We start from the raw sequence: 20,541 nt of genomic DNA, 5'->3' as shown, positions 1-20,541 counted from the left end.
CAATCATCGTTTCAACTTATGACCCCAAGGCAACTCAGTGAAGAAAGCGATAGAAAGAAAACAATTCATTTGAGATGTGATGCTGGAGAACAGTGCTGAGGATACCACGGATGGTCAAATGGCATATGTTTTCTTCCATTTGGTGTATTGTTTTCTTGCATTTTGGGGGGCTATAGTTTCCATTCCTGTTTTAAAGTTGTACAACATTTGAAGCTTCATGACATTCTGTTTTGTGTGCTCCATCTTTTGGAAAGCTTGTAGTTTTTACTGCAGGTCATTCTGTTTGTGCTTTTCCCACAGGCTTTTAGAAGAAAAAAGCATTTAAAACTGTGCAATATTCGGTTTTGTTCCCCCCCCCCTCCACTTTTAGAAACTTCTGCTACACAGCGTTCCAGAAAACTACCCTGGTTTTGGGAAGCTCTGTAGCTTTCTACACAAGGTACACAAGGTACCATCACTGTGAAAAATAAAATCCTGAGTGTGTCTCAACCTGCAGGGGGAGAGGGAGGGACTGATGGCTTTTTCTTGATATCTTTCAGGTATGGAAAAATCAAGAATGATCATCCCTAACACACATATACCAAGTTGGGCTTAACATCACAACAGTGCATACACAGCCCCCCACAACATGTCGAAAGTTGAAAACCATCTTTGTGACAGTTTAATGTAGCTCACTATAAACACGGACTAAACAAAGATTATGAAATCTTATGAATTAAATGAAAAAAAAACCCATAAGCTTAATGCATAAATTTTCCAAAAAAGGTTACTCACAGGATTTCCATATATCGAGAGCTCTTTAAATAAGGAAGACAATCAAGTTTTTCAAGTTCTGACAAAGCCTGTCCCAAGATTAAAAAGCAAGTTACATTCAAGATCTCATAAAATTTGTACGGAAAACATGTACTGAGACACATTATGTAAATATCCATAGGCCAATCAGTCAATCCATCAATTCTGTTCTTTAGTTGGAAGACACCAAGAGTGTGTTCATGAAGTTGCTTTAACATACTACTGTATTAAATACCTTGAAAGAAAGACAATTCCAGAGGACAGTGTACACCTGTATTTTCAAGCTGAAAGTTGTCCTTGCCAGTTTGCCAGGCAAAAAATGCAACTTCCAATGAGGATAGGACCACAGACAAAGTGTAAGAATGCAGGAAAGGTATGTGGAAATGTGGACCACATTGCGATACCCTGCAGGACCCAAGGCCGTTCTCTGGCCCCAGAGTCATCCAGGTATAAATACACACACACACACACACACACACACACAACACACAGTCCCCTCCCCAAGGCTTTTCATCCACAAAGGGCTTTGAAGGAAAACCGGGGGGGGGCACTTCTCACATTTTAGGCACAAGATATGCTTTCCTAAAAGCAAGAAATGACCCCAGGTTGCAAAAAAGGCTTCTTGGTGGGCAAAAATACCCTGGAATTACCATAAATATGGTGAACATTTCACACGCCGAGAAGGTGTGTGGATATTTAGGAGCAAAAAGGGTTTTAATTTTCTTTTCGAGGAAAGTGCAGTGGGGAGATGCGGCCCTTCAAGGTTTCCTGGGGGTAATGTGGTCCCTGCCCTCCAACAGTTGCCATATTCAAGCAGCAGTTTTGGGAAAAGAGAGGGATAATAATAATAATAATAATAAAATAATTCTAGCAGTCTAACAAATCCAGTGGCAAAGGATGACTGGAGTTGCAATCCAACAGCTTTCAGCAGAGCCACTCAGTTCTCACCCCTGATTTCAGTTCATTCCAGCTCTATAATTTTGTAATTATAGAGCTGGGATACCTTTGTAAAACAGCAGTAAAAAAAACTTTCAGCTGATGGCTTGATGGCTGAATTGCTCTTAACAAAAAGAAAGAGCAACACAAGGGCAACAGCAACAAGAATGAATAGTTCCACACCTTGTTTTTACACAATCAAATCAAATCTGCCCTACCTGAATTATGACCAAGGAAAAGCTTCTGCAGTTTTCCCAAAGGATGTAAATTGTTCAGCTCCGTAGCTGTTCTCCTCCAAATGAAGGGCCACCAGAGAACTCAGTTTGGCAAAGGAATTCTCATGGATTGTTTTCACTTTGTTATGATCTAAAACCAACTCCTGTAAAAGGTGCAGACCATCGAGGCTTCAATCTGGCAGATCTCATTGCGTTAAAATCAAGAATGATTCATAGAAAGCCACGGCCATGACACAAAAGAAAACGAAGACATACAAGCAATTGTGCCTTTTTACTGTCTTGGTCCTGCCAAGACAAGCTTGTAAAATTCTTGTCTTCCTTACACTCAACACGTTTAACTTCATTAGCCACTATAAAAACCTTTGTAAAATAAGATAATAAGAATAATACACACAATCATCAGAGTTACGGACTGGGGTTTTAGAACATCAGTGATTCTGATTCTCTCTAAGATAGGAATCGATGAAGTAATCAGATAATGTGGAATATACAAGCGTGTTGCTTTTTAAATGTGCTCCCTTCCCTCTTGTGTTATGTATTATTTAAAACTTGTAAAGCTGTGTTGAAGTGGTATTGTTTGGTTGTGGACTCAGGTCTTGGCAGCCAGCTAATTTGGGGCCCAAACAGACTGGCCAAAATAAAACTGCTTCGGGTCACTTTGGAGGTATGCTGTTTAAATGCTGCATGCATCCTAAGAGGCCGGAAGCCGGCTAAAGCCATACTCCAGTCTTAAGGTCTGGAGCACTGCTTTGGCGCAGCTCGGGCTTCTAAATGCGTGTGTCATTTAACAGCTACCTCCAAAGTGACCCGAAGCAGTTTATTTTGGCTTGTCTGTTTTGGGCCGTTGGACACCCAGAGGATCTGCCTGGGCCACAATGTTTCCAAATGGTGTGGGGAAAAAATATGATTTAAAAAAAGGATTTACCAGGATTTGCCACATTTCTTCATGTGTGGCATGGAAAGGATGTATGAATAGCAAAAGTCAAATTAAAACATTTCTAGGATAGCTGTGTTGGCTATGCAGCAAAGCATAACATCCAAAATCCACAAAACACTGATACCTTTATGGGGAATGACCAAATTTTTTTAAAGTTCCATTAGTGCTCTTCTAACAAAAGAGCTTAAAGCTTCACAAAGGACATCCTGGCAATTTGGATCTCAAAAGAAGCAGGCTTGTGACAACATCATCATAATTTCTTTCCTCCTGTATGATTTTTAACATCTTTGCCTGATGAAGAACCAGTGAAGCTTCAAAAGCTTGAATCATGTCTTTTTTTTTTAATTTGGGTTGTTCCAATAAAGGCATTATTTGTTTGTGGGATTTGGGATATTATTGTAAAAGTCAACCACGTGAGACACAAAACTGACAGCTTCATATATTCAGTGCTTTGAATACTTAAAAGTCTGACTTTGAATACCTGCTTTCTAACCATGTGGCTTTGCAACCTCCTCTCTCTCTTTTTGTTAGGGTCCTCTTCTTTAATACATACATGGCAGGCATGTACAATATTGTCCTAGCATATTGGAGATACTTAATATAGTCAAAGTACCCAATGCACATGGGTAAGAATGTCCTTTCAAGCTGAACTGAATCAGTTGAATTTCAAGTTAAAATCTGACCAGAATTCAGCAAATCCATACATTTCTTTATATTGATGGGGAAAAGAACTTGAGTTGAAAACATTTCAAATATAGGAGAAAGTGAAATCATCTCAGTAGTAAGTGGTGTCCCACCACATAAAAATAATTGGTCCATGGTGTTCAGTTGCACAAAGTGTAGCAACAATTGTCCCCTTTCCTCTTTTGGTCAAATGCCTGCTGATGGAATTGGCTACTTTTTACCTGAAGCCACTGTGAAGAACTAAAAAGTCTTGCAGCACCTTACTATAACTTTTCTTACAGTACAGGTTACATGGTATACATCCATCAGATACAAATTGGTCTTGTGCGATGAAGCTGCTGTTTGTATTTACCTTGTAAAAACAGAAACTTCAGGTTTTAAGCCTGCTGATCTGTAATAAGCCAACTGGTAATTCCATTGTAGCCCAAATGGAGAACTTCAGAGCTTTCCATTATTGGGGGCAAACTTTCATTCACAATCTGCATCCCTAAAACCAAAACAGAAATATTACTTCAGGAAGCAAGGTTAGCAAGAAATGATACGTTGAGCAAGAGTAGAAAGAAGTATCTACAATCCTTTTCAAAGCTTTTGGAGCTTTAAAATGCTAAGAGTGGCAGTGCATAGTAGATACCTTAAAGGCACCAGATCCTGTATGATCTTGTAAGCTAAACTGAGCTCAGCCGCTTAGTACTGGATGAGAGACCATCAACAAATAAGAGACGTGTAGGCATATTTCAGATGAAGGAACTGGCAAAACCACCTCTAAGTATTCCATGTCTAAAAAAACCCTATGAAATTCATGAAGTTGCCCTAAGTCAACAGGTAACTTGAAGACAGATGATTTGAAGGTATATACACATTTAGAAAGCACAAAGGGAGAAGAGTATGTATTTTAGAAAAAGAGAGCAGCATAGGGTTGAGCATTGGACTATGACTCTGGAGATCAGGTTTGATTTCCCACTCAGCCATGGAAACCCACTGGATGACCTGTGAGCAGTCACACACTCTCAGCCCCAAAAACTCCTGTGATAGGTTTGCCTTAGGGTCACCATATTGGACCTAACTTGAAGGCCACTACAACAATTTAGATAGCTGCTAAATACTCTAAAATCACATTGTCTGGTCAGCCCTGGTTAGTACTTGGATGGGAAATCATCAGCTATTGTAGGTTATACTGTAATAAGGTGCCCTGATGGTGCAGTAGTTAATAATATAATAATAAATAAATAATAAATAATAATATAATAATAATAAATAAATTTTATTTATACCCCGCCTTTCCAAAAAATGATCAAGGCGGCTTACAAATGTTAAAAAAGTTAAAATAGCATTTACAATACAAATTAAATACATATAAAAGTTAAACATTACTACAAAATAGGAACAGGAGTCAAAAAATACACATATCAGGGTACAAATAATCATGCCAGTACTCCAGGGACTCACTCACAGCCACAAGGTTGTGAGTTCGATTCCAGCCAGAGGCTCTAGGGTCGACTCAGCTGAAATCCTTCCGAGGTCGCTAAAAGGAGTACCCAGCTTGTTGGTGTCAGTTAGCTTACACATTATAAACTGCTTAGAGACTGCTTAGTTCAGTATGAAGTGACAGAAATGCGCTGCTATTGTTATTGCTATATCAGCTCAAAATGGGCAAAAACCACTTCTGAGTATTCCTTGCCTAAGAAAACCCTGTGAAATTCATGGGGTTGCCATAACTCAACAGGAAACTTGAAGGGACACACACATACATATACAGGTCGCAAGAGAACACTGTAGAATGCTTTTTGGAGATAGAGCTGTTACTGGATTTACATCGTGGCCCCAAGCATAAACATGGAAATTCACTTTTCCCCCAACAGAATGCCTATGGAAGGAAAGGGAACAGCTGGAAGCTGCCATTTGTTGGTTTTTTAAAGTAAAAATTTCATGATGACCCTTTGGAACACCCATATGCTGCCAAGGCAAAGCAATTGTAAGACATCAAAATGCAATCATTCTGCTACTTTGCAAGGCAAAGAGAAGGCCCAGTCAAACCTGTCACAGTTTTCCCAATATCTCAGGGGCAGAATACAGGCTCTTCATGCAGAAGGACCTGGATTCAGTTCCCAGAATCAGCAGGTGAAGTTGGAGAAAGTACCCCAAACCCGGAATCTGCTGCCAATCAGCACTGCTAACACTGGGCTTTGTTCCTACATTCCAACATTGCCTAGAATCCTTTAGTGAATCTTTCCTAGTCCACTGTTGCTTAACTGCCTTGAGTTGAACCTGACTCATGCCAACCCTGTGTTGAAGACATCTCCAAGACCCCCGGCTCTCCTCAGGTCCTGTAAATCTAGACTTGTGACCTTCCGGATGAAGTCTTTCAATCTGGCATGTGGTCTTCCTCTTTTCCAACTACCTTCTACCTTTCCTAGCGTTATCGTATTTCTGAAGAGTCATGCCTTCTCATTATGTGACCAGAGTATGACAGCTTGAATTTGACCATCTTGGCTTCCAGGGAGAGTTCAGGCTGTGATCTGTTCAAGGACCCATTTGTTTTGTCTTCTTGGTCATCCATCGGGTTCTCAGCACTTTTCCCCAGCACCACATCTTAATAAAATAATATTGTTTTATTTATATACCGCTATTCCAAAGATCATAGCGTGAACAGCAAGTAAGCTAATTAGCAAGTAAAACTCACTCAATAGTTTCTTCTAAATCCACTTTCTTCACTGTCCAGCTCTCACACTATATGGTGATATGTATTGAGACTGCTGCCTCCTTTCTGATCAATATTTGATCCAAAGTACAGGAACTCTTTAACTATTTCAATTTCCTCATGTGCTAGGTTGAATCTATGGTCACTGCTTTTTGTTCTTTATTTGTAGCATAATGTACCTAGTCCATTTCTGGACGATGCAAAGAGTATGTTTTGCATGCAGCAAAGTTGATGTTCCAGCTCAGTCAAAGGTCTCCCTTGTGCTGACCCCAAGAAGTTGAGATGGGGAGGTAAGGCAGGAATTTCCCCACCTCAAGTCTCAGAGACTCAAGAAGTGACAGTCAATCTTAGTGTAAAACTGGGCTAACTGAACCAACTTGCTGATCAGTCATTACAAGGCAAATTCATACAACAATTAATGTTAAAAGAAGTGTTTATTTACATTGGTATATCACCTTTCTCCAATAAGAAAATCTTTGTGTTATAAAAAATAATTTTAAAGAATCCGTGTGATGTAGACCAGACTGACAGCAAATGGATGGCTTGAGGTTTGAGGTCACCTAGTGAAGTTCAGAGTTCGGGATTAGAACCAAGATCTCTGTAGTCCTAGTCTAACACTAACCATACATCGCAGGGCTATAGATAGATGATATGACATACACTCCATCACTGCCATGATCTAGACAAGCCCAATTAGATATCTGGGATGCGGGGAATTGTATTTAAATAAGTCTGGAGGGTAGCTGGGTGAGGAAGGCTGGCACATATACATTTTGCTGATCTCCTATTATTTCTGACCATTTTTAAAAAAAGGTGTGGTACTTTAAAACTTGTCTGATTAGAAATGATTAAAACAGAGAGAAGGATGGATGTCTGTTCCATGGGCAGCTCTTCGAAATTTATGTGCCTATAGCCTATTGCAGTGCAATTCTGTATGATGTGCACAAACTTTTGTATTAGTGGCTTGTGAAATGTTATAACAGAAGAACTGAGATTACATATAAGCAGGCTCAGAGGGAGTTCTTATTGCCTAAGAGAGAGAAGAAAAGATCATACTGAACCCTGCGTATCAGACAGTGGAATTAAACAGTTTTTATTAATTAAAGGGTTCAAGACTTAATACCCCAACTGATAGCCTGATTAGGACTCTTCAAAAGATATCAGCCATACAAACACATGTCGCCTTCACCAGATGTGTGGGATGAAAGCACAAAAGCTTCACAGTACACCTGGACCTCCTGATGAAGAAAAAAAAAAGCAGAGCAAATCTGTTTGATCTGTATGGCTAAGATGCCTCAGCAGGTTGCAAGTCTAGACAAAAAGGGTACGGTAGAAACGGATACCTTGTGTTTGCTTTTTACATTTCTGCCCAGAATTTGTGTCGGAATTCTTCTTGTCTCCATGCTTCACCATCAGTCTAGGTCAGGGCACTTCTAGGCACTTCAAAGATTTATGGCCCATATGCACAAATCTGCATAAACTCTGGATATACAGGGTTTTTGGAGGTGATGGGGCTACCACCAAAATGCTTATAACATTAACTATACAAAAAGAGATTCTACCTCACATAAAGAAACCTCCTGACAATAAGAGCTGTTTGACAATAGAACACACACTCCCTCAGAGGATGCTGGAGTCACTTCTTTAGAGTTTTAACATAGGCTGGATGGCCTTTGTCTGGGGTGCTATGACTGGTGTGTTTCCGCATGGCAGAAGGGGGTTGGAAGGGATGCCCCTTGAGGTCCTTCCATTCTATGATTCTAGAAGGTTCAGAATGCGGCTCTACATAAGTACAGGAAAACCCATTGTGTGTGGGCCTGACGAGAGAAGAAAAAACCTAGTCCCCCAGACTGATTCTAGGCAATACATGGGAAAACAGAAGTGAAATTTCACATGAACAAAAGCCATCCTATGGTTTCTCTCTATCACATGGGACGAAGCATATCCTATATCTCTCGGGAGGCTCCAAGTCCCTCAAGGGGACCTTCAAACTGGAGATATGGCCATGCAGACCCAGTCTCTACCTTCTCACCCTTTGACTGTGCTGCCCAAAGTTGTGATAAACTAAAGCACTAAGAGTACAGATTAAAAATAATAATAATATAATAATAATAATAATAATAAAATCTAGAGGAATATGACATCTGGAGTGTGTCACATAAAGAGGTGACCAAATGGTGAAAGATTGGAAACCTTGTCCTATGAGGAGTTTTGAAGGGGCGGGGTACTTTAGCTTGGAGAATTTAGGGGTGGACATTAGCCACGTTAAAGGAATGTAATATTGAGGATGGATCAAGGTTGTTTTCTGCTGGTTCAGAGCTAGGAAAGGGACCAATGGATTCAAACTACATGAAACAAAATCCCACCTAAACATTAGAAGAACTTCCTGACAGTAAGAGCTGTTCGACAGTGGAACACACCGCCTTGAAGAGTGGTGGAGTCTCCTTTTTTGAGGTTTTTTGAATAGAAGCTGGAGACTATCTCTCAGGAGTGCTTTGATTATGTGATTTCTGCATGGCAGGGAAATGGACTAGACGGCACTTTGGGGTCTCTTCCAACTCTGTGATCTATGATCTTAGCAGCAACACATTCAATACTAGGGCAAACAGTGGAAAGAAATCTGAATCTGAATGCAGGCTGGGCAGTGGAGGAAAAGATTCAAGCTTCCTTGGCTGACCAGTCATGGGGATCATCCAGATCCACTGGGAAAGCCTGTAAACACCTAGGCTCCTGGGAAGAGACTCTAACATGCTGATCCAGAAGATGGAGTCCTGTTGCTATTTGGTGCTGCGTTTTAGGGCATAAGCAAAAAAACAAAAAAAAAAAACCTGATTTCATTAACAAAAAAAGAGAGAGCAGCTTTAAGGTCTTCAGGACTCCTCACTCCTGGGTACATACTTATGCTACTGGAAACTCCTTGCTGTCCATAGCCACTGGAAGATACTTTCTGATACAGCAGCTGCCTGTTTGTTAAGTGGCTTGAAGGTTTTGGTCTTGGGAAGATTGACTCAATGTGATTGTAGTTGAGGCAAAGAACCTGCATTTTAAAAAAAATGAAATTAACAGAGGTTATCAAGCCAATTTTGTACTTTTCACACTTTAGCCCCACAGTGGCTGCCTGCAGATCTTGAAGTTGTTGCTATTTGGCTTCTACATTTGGATGGGCACTCCATTTGTGGTTGTGAAAAAATGGCATTGTCTATGATAACAGTACAGGTGTCCTGTGGTCTATCTGAGAAGTGAATCACTGCTCCTGGAGAGTTCCAGGAAAGCCTATTTACCCCTTTTATCAGTAAAAGGGTAGTTTTGGGTGCATATCCATCACTATTATAAACTTACATCTTAGCATATACCCCAGTGTAGCGTAAGGTCTGAGCATTGGACTACGACTCTGGAGACCAGCATTCATTCCCAGATCAGCCATGAAACTCATGGTGACTTGGGCAAGTTAACATGCTCTCAGCCTCAGGGGAACGCAATGGAAACCTCCTCGAACAATCTTGCCAAATAAAACCCTGATAGGGTTGCTTTAAGGTCACCATAATGTGAAACAACTTGAAGGTACACACAACAACAGTATATCCTCTCAGCTACCTCAGGAAAACTGATAACTGCATGTGAGCTGGCGGCAAGGGTTAAACTCAACAGTGGAGTGCTCCTATGAGCCATCCGAGAATGTTGTGGAAAGAGAGCAAAATGCCTATACATCAGTCTCACTTATATATGCCACATGCAACCAGGGCAATACACACATCAATATTCCATGGTCACTGAAATGGGTCCAGAAATACAAACGGGTCCAAAGGTACCACACAGTTTCTAATGCAGAGGGCAAGTTAGTATGACTCTTCTTCTTCCTCCTCCCCCCCCCCCCCGCCACTACTATCATTCAATACCATGGACATTTCCAAGCCTGGAAGCTGCCCTGCTCCTCCTGCTGCCTGCAAAAGCTTTTTCTGAGGCTGGCTCTTGTCATCTTATCAGAGTGGTGTACTCTCGAGACCAGGGGGTTAAATCCACACCCAGCCATGGAACTACCCTGGGGAAAGCACATCTCCTCAGACTCAGAGTAAAGCATAGGCAAACCTACTCTGAACAAATTGTGCCAAGAAACCCCATGAGTAGTTTGCCTAGGGACACCATTAGCTGGAAATGACTTGAAGGTGCACAACAAGACAACTTTCCTGACTAGTTCATTTTGTCACACAAATGACTTTGCTGGCTGGGACATTATGGGAAATGTAATCCACCCCCCAAAAAAGTATTTTCAAACTCTTTTAAAATATGTTCACAATACATGACAGGAAAAAAGAGAAGTAACAACATCACTCTGATGGTTGGGGAGTAGACCAACCACTGAAGGAGGTGAGATTATTGTTCTGCAAATTCACATGGTGATGTGTTTAAAACGGCTCTGCTGAACAAGATCTACACACTGTGTCAGATTTTTTTAAAAAAAGAAAGTCATTTGTTCAGTTGATAGGAATGAGTCATCACACACACACACACACACACACACACACACACCTTTTTCCTTCAGGAAAGCACTTACACAAAACTTATTCATTATATCTTATTCATCTTCTTAATAATAAAATAATTTATTTTAGCAACACAGCGATTTATTTTTGGAAGCAGGAAGGTGCCTTTACTCAAATAGATTATTTGTCCATCAAGCCCACTGCTATCTACTCTGGCAGTGACTCTCCACAGTGGAGAAGGAAAGATGTTTACAATTTTTGTCACTCTCATTGAGAAAACACATTATGAAACACCCCAATCCATTCTGACACCTTGTGGAGAAAATGGTCAATCGCCATGAGATTTCATGATCTCCCTATTTTTGCAGAAAACAGTATCCATGGATTCTTTATCACAGAGTCTCGCAGCCACGGCTTGAAAATATTCAAAAATAATACTTTCAAAGAACAACCTGATTTTCCTCTCCATCGCCACATACGTGAACCTTCCGGTCTCCTACCCCCCCCCCTTCCCAATAGGGCTGGTCTACACATACAGTAAAATCTTGGGTGCCCTGGGTTTTCCAGATTCCAGTGATCGGGGGCTTGTACACATTAAAGTGACAGGGTGGTTGGGATAGGAGGTTATGTCAAGTGTAAAATGTTCTTCTTCCACAATATTTCCAGCTACACAACACCTCCCCCCAAAATATTTTAACTGTTTGTCAAGGATCGCACATGTGGAGGAGCGCAGGTAAAGGCAAACAGAGATGTGTAGTTATGCACATATGTGCATACTAGAGCACGCCTTTTTAAAAAATCATGATTGCACTACTCAAACCTCCACTTTTGGGCAGTCACACTTCGGTTCCTCCAACACTGTCAATGCAACCTGCCGACTATACTTGGCATACATCTGGATTTACAGGAAAATCTGGAGAAACACGTGGTCTTTTTTCCCTAGACTATCTGCAAAGTAAGTTCTTAGGCAAACCTTCCCACACTAATTCCACAAATTGAAAAGACATTGTATGTCCAGACTGCAGCCAATTTGAAGCGAGTGAGGATTTTTTAAAATAGTGTTGACAAGCTTGTGGTCAGGAGTGGGGGCACCCAGATAGCAGCCTCTGGAGATTCTGGAGGAGGACATCGCCTTTGTGGATTCGGGTTGTAGGGACAAACTCATATGCTGCCCTCGTTTCTTGCTCTCGCCTGATGATGAATGACAACATTGGAGAGTCCCCAGCAAGAAGAAAGGGGTTCAATGCGCAAAGGGATCACTGAGTGAACGTAGTGAATACCTCCTTCTGGTAATGACTGGCTAAAGGACATATGAAGCTGTAATTTGACATACACCGTGTATGTCGCAAACAGAATTCCAGCCATATTTTGTGTGCAAAAAGCAAACTTTCCCCACAAAACAAAGACCTTTTGTAAAAAAAAAATTGCACAAAAGCCCCCCTTCGTTATTCAAAAACAGAAAAATCTTGTAATCTCTGAGCATGAAATAAGTAAAGATTTACCCTGCTCTCCTACATGCTAAAAGACCACTTTTACTTCAACTGCAGGAAACTAACTTAGGCCCTGTGCAACCGGCCATAAGGCCAGCCTGGAGTCAGAGTCAGGGCATGGAGTCCACATGATGCACGCCCCATTCTGCCCCCAGGCTGCTTTGTACTGCATGCCGCTCCACACAGTGGGTGGCATCACAGCGCTCCTCTGGCACTGCGTCCACATGATGTAGCACTATCGTGCCCTTTCCGGGTGCACAAAGGAGCCGCTTTTTGCAGTCCTTTTGCACCCTGGAAAGGCCAGATCGGGGCGCAGCGTGAAGTTGCCACAGCCCTGACTGGTGCAGCTGAAGAGTTGCAGGCACCCCTAGGGGCGTTTGCACACCACATCCTGGGAAGACTTATACGAAGGAAAATGTTTTCCTGGAACATTTTAGACTCTATGTAGAGACAATTCTTCACAGATTTCAAGATATATAATAGGAATAGATGAAGTAGTTTTACAAACCCTGTTGACCATAAAAGAACTAGACAGCAACCAGATCCTCTGCATTAACATAAGAAAACTACTGACCTGATCATGGAGCTGTCCAGTTTATTCTTGCATTTTGCTGAAATTTGAATGGCCCAGCCTTTCTGCACCATATCAGCATTAAGTTTTGCCACCAAAAAATCTTTAGCATTTTCAACTTCAGTTGGTTCCTATATGAAAGAGATTTTAAAGGTAACTGAGAGACAATCACTCTTACATTAAATATGTAGTCCCACTTGTATGCAATACGTTATGTTTTCAAATGCCTGCAGAGTAAAAAACAGACTTCTGAGAAATCTGTCTGCACACAACGTGCAAAAGGCTGCTATGTAGACGATCAGTCACACACAAAACACTCACAAATACACACAAAATGTGAGTGTACACTATGTGTAATATGGAGTTTGTCCCTAAGTCATAAGATGCAAGCTAAAATTGAATACTGCTGTCAAGCAAAAATAACTGAATGTTTATAAACGAGTCGTGCCCGTTGTGCAACAGGGAAGTCTTATGCCTTGAGTATGGTGGTATCTGCTAGCTGACAGTCCCAGAGCTAGAGTGTTATTTTATTAGAATATAACTCTCAGAATTTCTCCAGCCAGAAGCTCATTCCGTAGCATTTGAAACTGTAATACAAAAAAATTGCCAATCTTTGGGCTGTTGCCACCACTGGGACAACACATCCACAGATTTTGGTATCAGGGAGGGTCAAAATGGATCCCCTCGCGGATACCAAGAGCCACTGTATTCAGTTATATAGCTTATATCTTTAGGATCATGTCTAGTTCCTTCAGATTATTACGCAATTCAACTGAAACAATAACGGAATTTTTGACATCTCAATGCCTTAACCTGTCTAAAGTTTAAATTATGTAAATGATCTGTGGTTTTATTTGATTTCTAATGTGCAACTATAACTGCTTTACATATTCTTCCTTGACTTTCAATAATCATTCCAAATCTTTGCTATTTTCTGCTAGAGTATGTGGATTCATCTCCATATCTTAAATTGTTGATGTTCCTTCTTCCAATTTTCACACCTCCATCCACAAAATCTAGTCCAGCTTTGCGTATGATATGTTCAGCATACACATTAATAAATAGATGATAAAATGCAGCCTTGCCTGATCCCCTTGCCGCTGGAAACAATTTTGTTATCTTTATTGTTTCCTAACAGAGGCTTCTTCACTTGAGTACAGGTTATGCATTACAATAATCAAATGTTGTGATGCACTCATTTGTTTAAGAGTGACCCATCTTGTTTATGATCTACACAATCAAAGGCATGGGCTATATCCTAAAAGATTCTGTGTTCTAGTCTCTGGAACAGCAGAAAACAAGCCTGCTCCATCCTCCAATGTAACACCACTTCAAAAACTTACCAGGGCTATCCATATCACCTCTTAACCATTTCTTCTCCAAGCTAAACATGCACAGCTCCCTAAGCTTTCCTCATAACGTTTGGTTTCCCAGATGCTTCACCATTTTGGTTGCCCTCCCTGGACACCTCTCCAACTGTCAACATCCTTTTTGAATTGTGGTGCCCAGAACTGGACCCAGTATTCCAGGTGAGGAATAGAGAATAGAATGGGACTATACCTCCCTTGACTAGGCACTATACTTCTATTAGGCAGCCTAAAATCGCATTGGCCTTAGCAGCCAAATCACACGTTGAACTCGTGGTTCAATGTGTGCTATTGGACTCCTAGATCTCTTTCACATGTAGTCTCGTTAAGCCAGGTGTCCCCCCATCCTATATCTAGCATTATTTTCACCTGAGTGCACTACCTTTACATTTCTAGGTGCTGAAATTCACTTTGTTAGCTTTGGCCCAGCTTTCTAATCTATTAAGGTCTTCTGAATTAACAGGAGAGTGAAGACAGGAGGAGAGAAACATCAACAATCTAAAAATGCAATGGAGACCATACTACTAGTGGAAAACATCAAGGGTTTGGAACAATTAGTAAAAAAGGCCAAAAGAAGAGAGGCAAAGGCAGGCTTATGCTGAACTTCAAAGAAAACAAAAAATAATGACGCAGAGGATTTACAAAATTCAACCTAGATAATGAAGAAATCAAAGTATTAAAAAATTTCCATACCTTGGAACCAAACATGATCAGAATAGAGACTGCAGTCAAGAAAATCAGAAGACTAGGAATGGGAAGGGCAGATATGAAGGAACTAGACAAGATCCTAAAGCATAAAGGTATACAAATGAACACTGAAGTCAGAATTGTGCAAGCCACGGTATTCTCCATCATCATGTATGGATGTGAGAGCTGGAAGAAGCTGACAGAAAGAAAAAACTCATTTGAGGGTGGTGCTGGAGAAGAGTGCTGAGGATACCATAGGTGACCAAAAAGGCAAACAAATGGCTCTGAACAGATCAGCTTGAACTCCCTGGAAGCCAAGATGTTCAACTGGTCTGCCATACTTTGACTACATCATGAGTAGGCATGACGATTAGAAAAAACAATAATGCCTAGGAAAGTAGAAGCAGTAAAAAGAAGAAAACCACATGCCAGATGGCTAGACTCAACCAGGGAGGTCACTGGCCTGAACCTGCAGGACTGAGCAGAGTGGAAGAGAACAGGGAGTCTGGAGATGGGTCATTCACAGGGTCACCATGAGTCATTGAATTCAAAGACAGTTAAAACAAAACAACGAAAGACTCTCACAAAATTTGTAGATTTTCGGCTGCTGAACTGGAATCTGGCACTGTACTGTACTCTGCTTGTGGTATGTGTAGTCTTAGTGTTTATCACACTAGCTCTTAAAGAGGTACTATTCCAGTGTGACTCCTCTAGCTGGCCTCCTGTGCATGTTGGGATGGCAGTGTTTAAGGAGGGGTATTTAGAATTCTCAGCAGAGAAGTTCAGCTCCTAAAACTGCCAATACAGCATGCAACAGGAGGCTGCTAGAGGAGTCACACTGGAATAGTACCTCTTTAAGAGCATAGTGTGATAAAATCTTAGAAAAAAATTGGAACTTTTATTGTTGTCATTTTAACTTACCACGCAGTGCCATCCAAGGCTTTCAGAGTGGAATATGAATATAACAAGAGGCGATAGTTTTCCTGCTTCCAAACAATCAGATTTCCGTACATGTCCAGGAGGAGCAGGTTATTTAGCCCCTAACACAAATAAATGCCAGCTGTCCATAATCTTAATTAACCTGGAACAATTAACGTTCCCCCACCTCGCACACAGATGGAGAGCCAAAAAAATGAGATTTTTGTAGAGAGATAATTAAATCTTGAAAGAATGTCTTAATTCCCCTAGGTGAATTGATCTCTAGGATTTGCTTCTTCCCTTTAGAGAGAGGAGCAAGGCAGATGAACAAAAACTAAATCTGTACCTAATCTCTAGCCAGGGGAAATGCTAGGTAGAGGAATGCAGTACAGCAATTAGGCAATTATTGTGAACACAGCTTTATTCAAAAATAGCATCAACTAAGGATAGTATGTCTCCTCTGATGAATGCCTTGAGGAGTAATTGATGGGGTGAGGAAAAACAATTGGAAACTGAATCCAGACAAAATGGAAGGCTTAAGGATCCTAACCTGGGGCTGGAAGTGTGTCAACCAGTCCTGGTGAGGTTACACTCCTCCTGAATTACTGGGTTTACAGCTTTGGGTTTTGGATCCATCGCCCCAATAATAATAAATAATAAATAAAATTTGTATTTATATCCCGCCCTTCCAGGATCAGGGCGGCTACAACAGAGATTAAAACAATGGTGCCATAACAATATAAAAACACTTCTACAGGCAAACCATACTAACCAATAAAACAGACAAAAGTCAACAAGATAAAAAAAAACCCTTAGCCCAACCTCTTGGCCACGGAAGAGGAGGGAGGCCCACAGGATTTTTTAATCGGGGAATGCCTGTTGGAACAGGAAGGTTTTTAAGTCTTCCTGAATTGGGCCAGGTGGTAGTCGAGCGGAGCTCGGTGGGCAGCGTATTCCAAAGGGCGGGAGCAGCCGTGGAAAATGTCTCCGTGTGGTGGAGGAATACCTGGCCCCAGGCACCTTCATAGTTGCTGCCCAGACGTTCTGAGGGTGCGAGGCGGAATGTACGGGGAGAGGCGGGTCCTTTAGGTATCCTGGGCCCAGCCATTTAGGGCTTATAGGTGATCACCACACCTTATATTGAGCTCGGAAGGATGGGCAGCCAATGGAGGTTGTTCAGCACCGGTGTTATAGGCTGGTCCTGGGAGTGCCAGTGACCGCCGGGCTGCCATATTCTGCACCATTTGCAGTTTCCGAGTTGGTATAAGTTGCCCCAGGTAGAGTACATTTGCAGAAATCCGTCTCGAAGTTACCAGAGCATGTAGCACAGGTTCTTGGTCCCCTGGGCCAGGTATGGGCGCAGCTGGCGAATAAGCCGAAGCTGATGACAGGTGCTCTTGACCGTCGCATTCACCTGCAACAAGAGCGACGTCAGAAGCACCCCCGACTGCCACGGGTCCTTCACAGGGAGCGGGACCCCGTTTAGGACAGGTGACCACCGCCATTCCTGACAGGAGAACCTATCACAGGTACCCCTGTTTTCTCTGGATCAACTTGAGAGGTTTTCCCCTCTCCAGCCCATTACTAACTGACCAAGGCCACGAGAGGAGAGATGCCATCCCAGTCACTGCATTAGTCGGAGACCATAGAGAAAATGATTTGGTGTCATCAGGTATTGATAAACCCCGCGCCCCATGTCTCCGGATATCTCCCCAGCGGTTTCATGTAAATGTTAAATAGCATGGGAGACAGAATGCTCCTTGAGGGACCCGGTTGTTTAAAGTGGCCTCTGTCGGAGCACACGTCTCCCAGCTGCACCATCTGGGACCTCCCGGAGATTAGGAACCGGACCACTGAGCGCAGTGCCCCGATCCCAACCTCTGCCAGGCGCTCCCGAAGGATAACCATGGTCTATGTCGAAAGCCCGCTGAGATGTCCAAGAGACCAGCAGGACGCGCTTCCCCTTGTCGATGCTCAGATGGAGACATCGACCAAGGCGACCATGGCTGTCTCAACCCCTTAACCCGCCCGAAGCCAGTTTGAAATGGGTCCAGATAATCCATATTCATCCAGACTAGCCTGAAGCTGGATCACACCGCCCTCTCAATCCCCTACCCAAAAATGGTACAGCGAAACAGGCCGATAATTATTAATGTACAGGGGGTCGGGGAGGGGCTTTTTAAAATAGGTTTCCACAATGGGCAATTTAAGTTGAGATGGAAATACCGCCATCCCTCAAAGATGTATTAACTATCCGGCGTAACAGATGTTACCGCCGGTCCCCCTTGGGCCGCAACCATGGAGGACAGGGATCAAGAGAACAGGTTGTTTCCGAACACTTCCCGGGATCTTTGTCCACATCCTCGTACTCACCAACTCAAAACCTTGATCCAGTTTAACATAGGTCCACGGAGGCTCTGGACACTTCTACCCTAGGTTTCTGCTGAAATGTCGGCGTTCAGACCTTCGCTTATCGAGAGGTTTATCCGCAAAAAGTCCGTTAAACATCACAGCAGGCCTTAGAAGGTTTCAGGATCTGGTTCAGGCGCGGGGACCTGAGTTAGCTCCCTGATCACCTGAACAACTCTGCCGGAGCTCGACTCAGCGGACGCAATAACACCATAGAACAAATTCTTTGTTGCTCGATTGCCTCTCCGTGTCCTTAATAGTTTGGTCTAGGAGAGCCTTGTCGGTCTAGCGAAGGTGTTTCGCCAACGGTATTCTAGCGCGGGCAGAACCGCTTCCTTGCCGGAGGTCCTTCCGTATACCAATGTGAAGGCAGAGTGTTTTTATCAGCTTTGACGGATACACCACCAGCTGTACTCATACCTAATGCTGGAGGACCTAAAGATGGTAGTTGCACATGCTGGTACATAAGGCTATTTTTAAAATTTGCTGTCTTGGGCTACTTCTATAACCAAGCGCAAAACTTAATTAGGCAAAATGGACAGTCCCCATTGATTAATGGGTGCATCTAAGGAGTGATATTTTACATCGATATTTAAAATCACTTTATGGCTGCCAATGAATTCCCATGTAGGTGTTATCTTGAACCTATACAAAGGTTAAGTTGAGGTTACCTACTGGATCACTCTTCTGTCTACTGGTAATTCGATTCCTAATCTACCCCATATATTAAATTCCCTGGGAGACATCTAACTTCATGAAATCAGGGACCCAGGCTGGCAACTGTTTAACCCGCCACCCGCAAATTGTGAATGAGAACCTCAGCAGAAGAGATGCCACAGCTGAATATGCTGTTTTGAGTTGAAAACAGCATTAAAGAACTAATCGTTTCCAGCAGCCTATCCAGAGGTTTTTTAAATTATGGATGGATTGTGTTTAATATGTCTTGCGTTTCAAATGAAGTTATGCTCCTTGACTGATTAGAATTGGGTTGTTAATTTGGGGTAAAAAAAAAAAAGTTTTTTGTGTAACTTGGGGTTTGGTGTTTTTTAACTATGTAATGTGGCGATTTTTGCTGTAGTTTATCTGTTGTTCGCCACTTTGAACGTACAGGAGAAGGAGATGAGAATTGATTGATGATGACTAGAGAGCCATTGTGGTAGAGTTATTTAGTGTTGGATCAAAACAGGGTTCATTTCTCGCTGGGTCATGGAAACCCACTAGTGACCTTAGGCCAGGGAGTAGGCAAACTGGTTTGAGCAGGGCCGGTTGCTGTGCCCTCAGACAACTGGAGGGCCAAAGAAGCAAAAAATAAATATTAAATAAATTTTTTTAAAAAAATTAAATAAATAAATAAACCGGGACAAGTTTTCAATGGAGACACTTGTTTTTAAAAAAAATGGAGGACATGCGAAAAATTGGCTGATTTTTTAAAAATAGTATATAATAGCATGTTTCTTCCTGAGCGTCGATAAGACATTGCCTCCTTGCCCGCCGCTTGCCCCCCACCTTGCCTGCCTCTCCTCTAGCGAGGCAAAGGGCCCCCCGCCCTCACGAGAGAGGCCAAAGCATCCGGGCGGCAATCGGTGACAGGACCCGAGCGGGGTCCGGTCCGCAAGGCCTTGCCGGCCACTCCGGCCGCCGGGACGCAGGTGCTACACCTGCCTAGACAAATCACACACTGTCACTTCAGAACACCCCAAGTGACAGCTACGCCGTTCTGGCATCATAGGTTGGAAAGATTTGAAGACAAACACAACAACAAACAACAAATAATAATAACACTGTACTAAAAGAAATGTATCGTATAATGTTTTGGCCAAAGTTTATAATCCACAAGCGTTTTGTGGGTGGGGTCATCTGTCTAGCTCAACTTTCTTTAAAATGATGCGACACTCCATGCTTGTTTGTTTGCTCAGACCCTCAGTAACCACCCAGCCATCAAGTACCTTCAACGGATATTTCTTGGTTGGAAGAACACATAATTATTGCTTATGTAGAGGGCAATAAGCGTTAGGCTTTCTTTTTTCCTGTCAAGGCCCACCAGTGATGGGATGCCGGTTGTTCTCAAGAGAAGGTAATGGGAGGCGATAGGTTATGCAAAAACATTCCTTCCAATGGTGAGGTGAGTGTTTTTGTTGCCTGAAGTCCGCATTGAGTTTGGAGAGTTTTGAAATGCCTAGGGGAAATGAAAGTAAGAAAACACCTAGAGCTCTGAGACGAAGCCTAGGGGTGAGAAAGGTAAATAATGGATGATCCTAAGTTTCTGACTCTGCCAATGTAGGTCCAGTTCACATCAGTACAAAGTTTACTTGACTCTTTTATTGGATGCTGTGCC

The sequence above is a fragment of the Sceloporus undulatus genome, chromosome 1 (assembly GCF_019175285.1).
Source record: "Sceloporus undulatus isolate JIND9_A2432 ecotype Alabama chromosome 1, SceUnd_v1.1, whole genome shotgun sequence".
NCBI classification, from domain to species: domain Eukaryota; kingdom Metazoa; phylum Chordata; class Lepidosauria; order Squamata; family Phrynosomatidae; genus Sceloporus; species Sceloporus undulatus.
The sequence above is the reverse complement of the archived record's forward strand: the minus strand, read 5'-3'. Positions refer to the sequence as shown.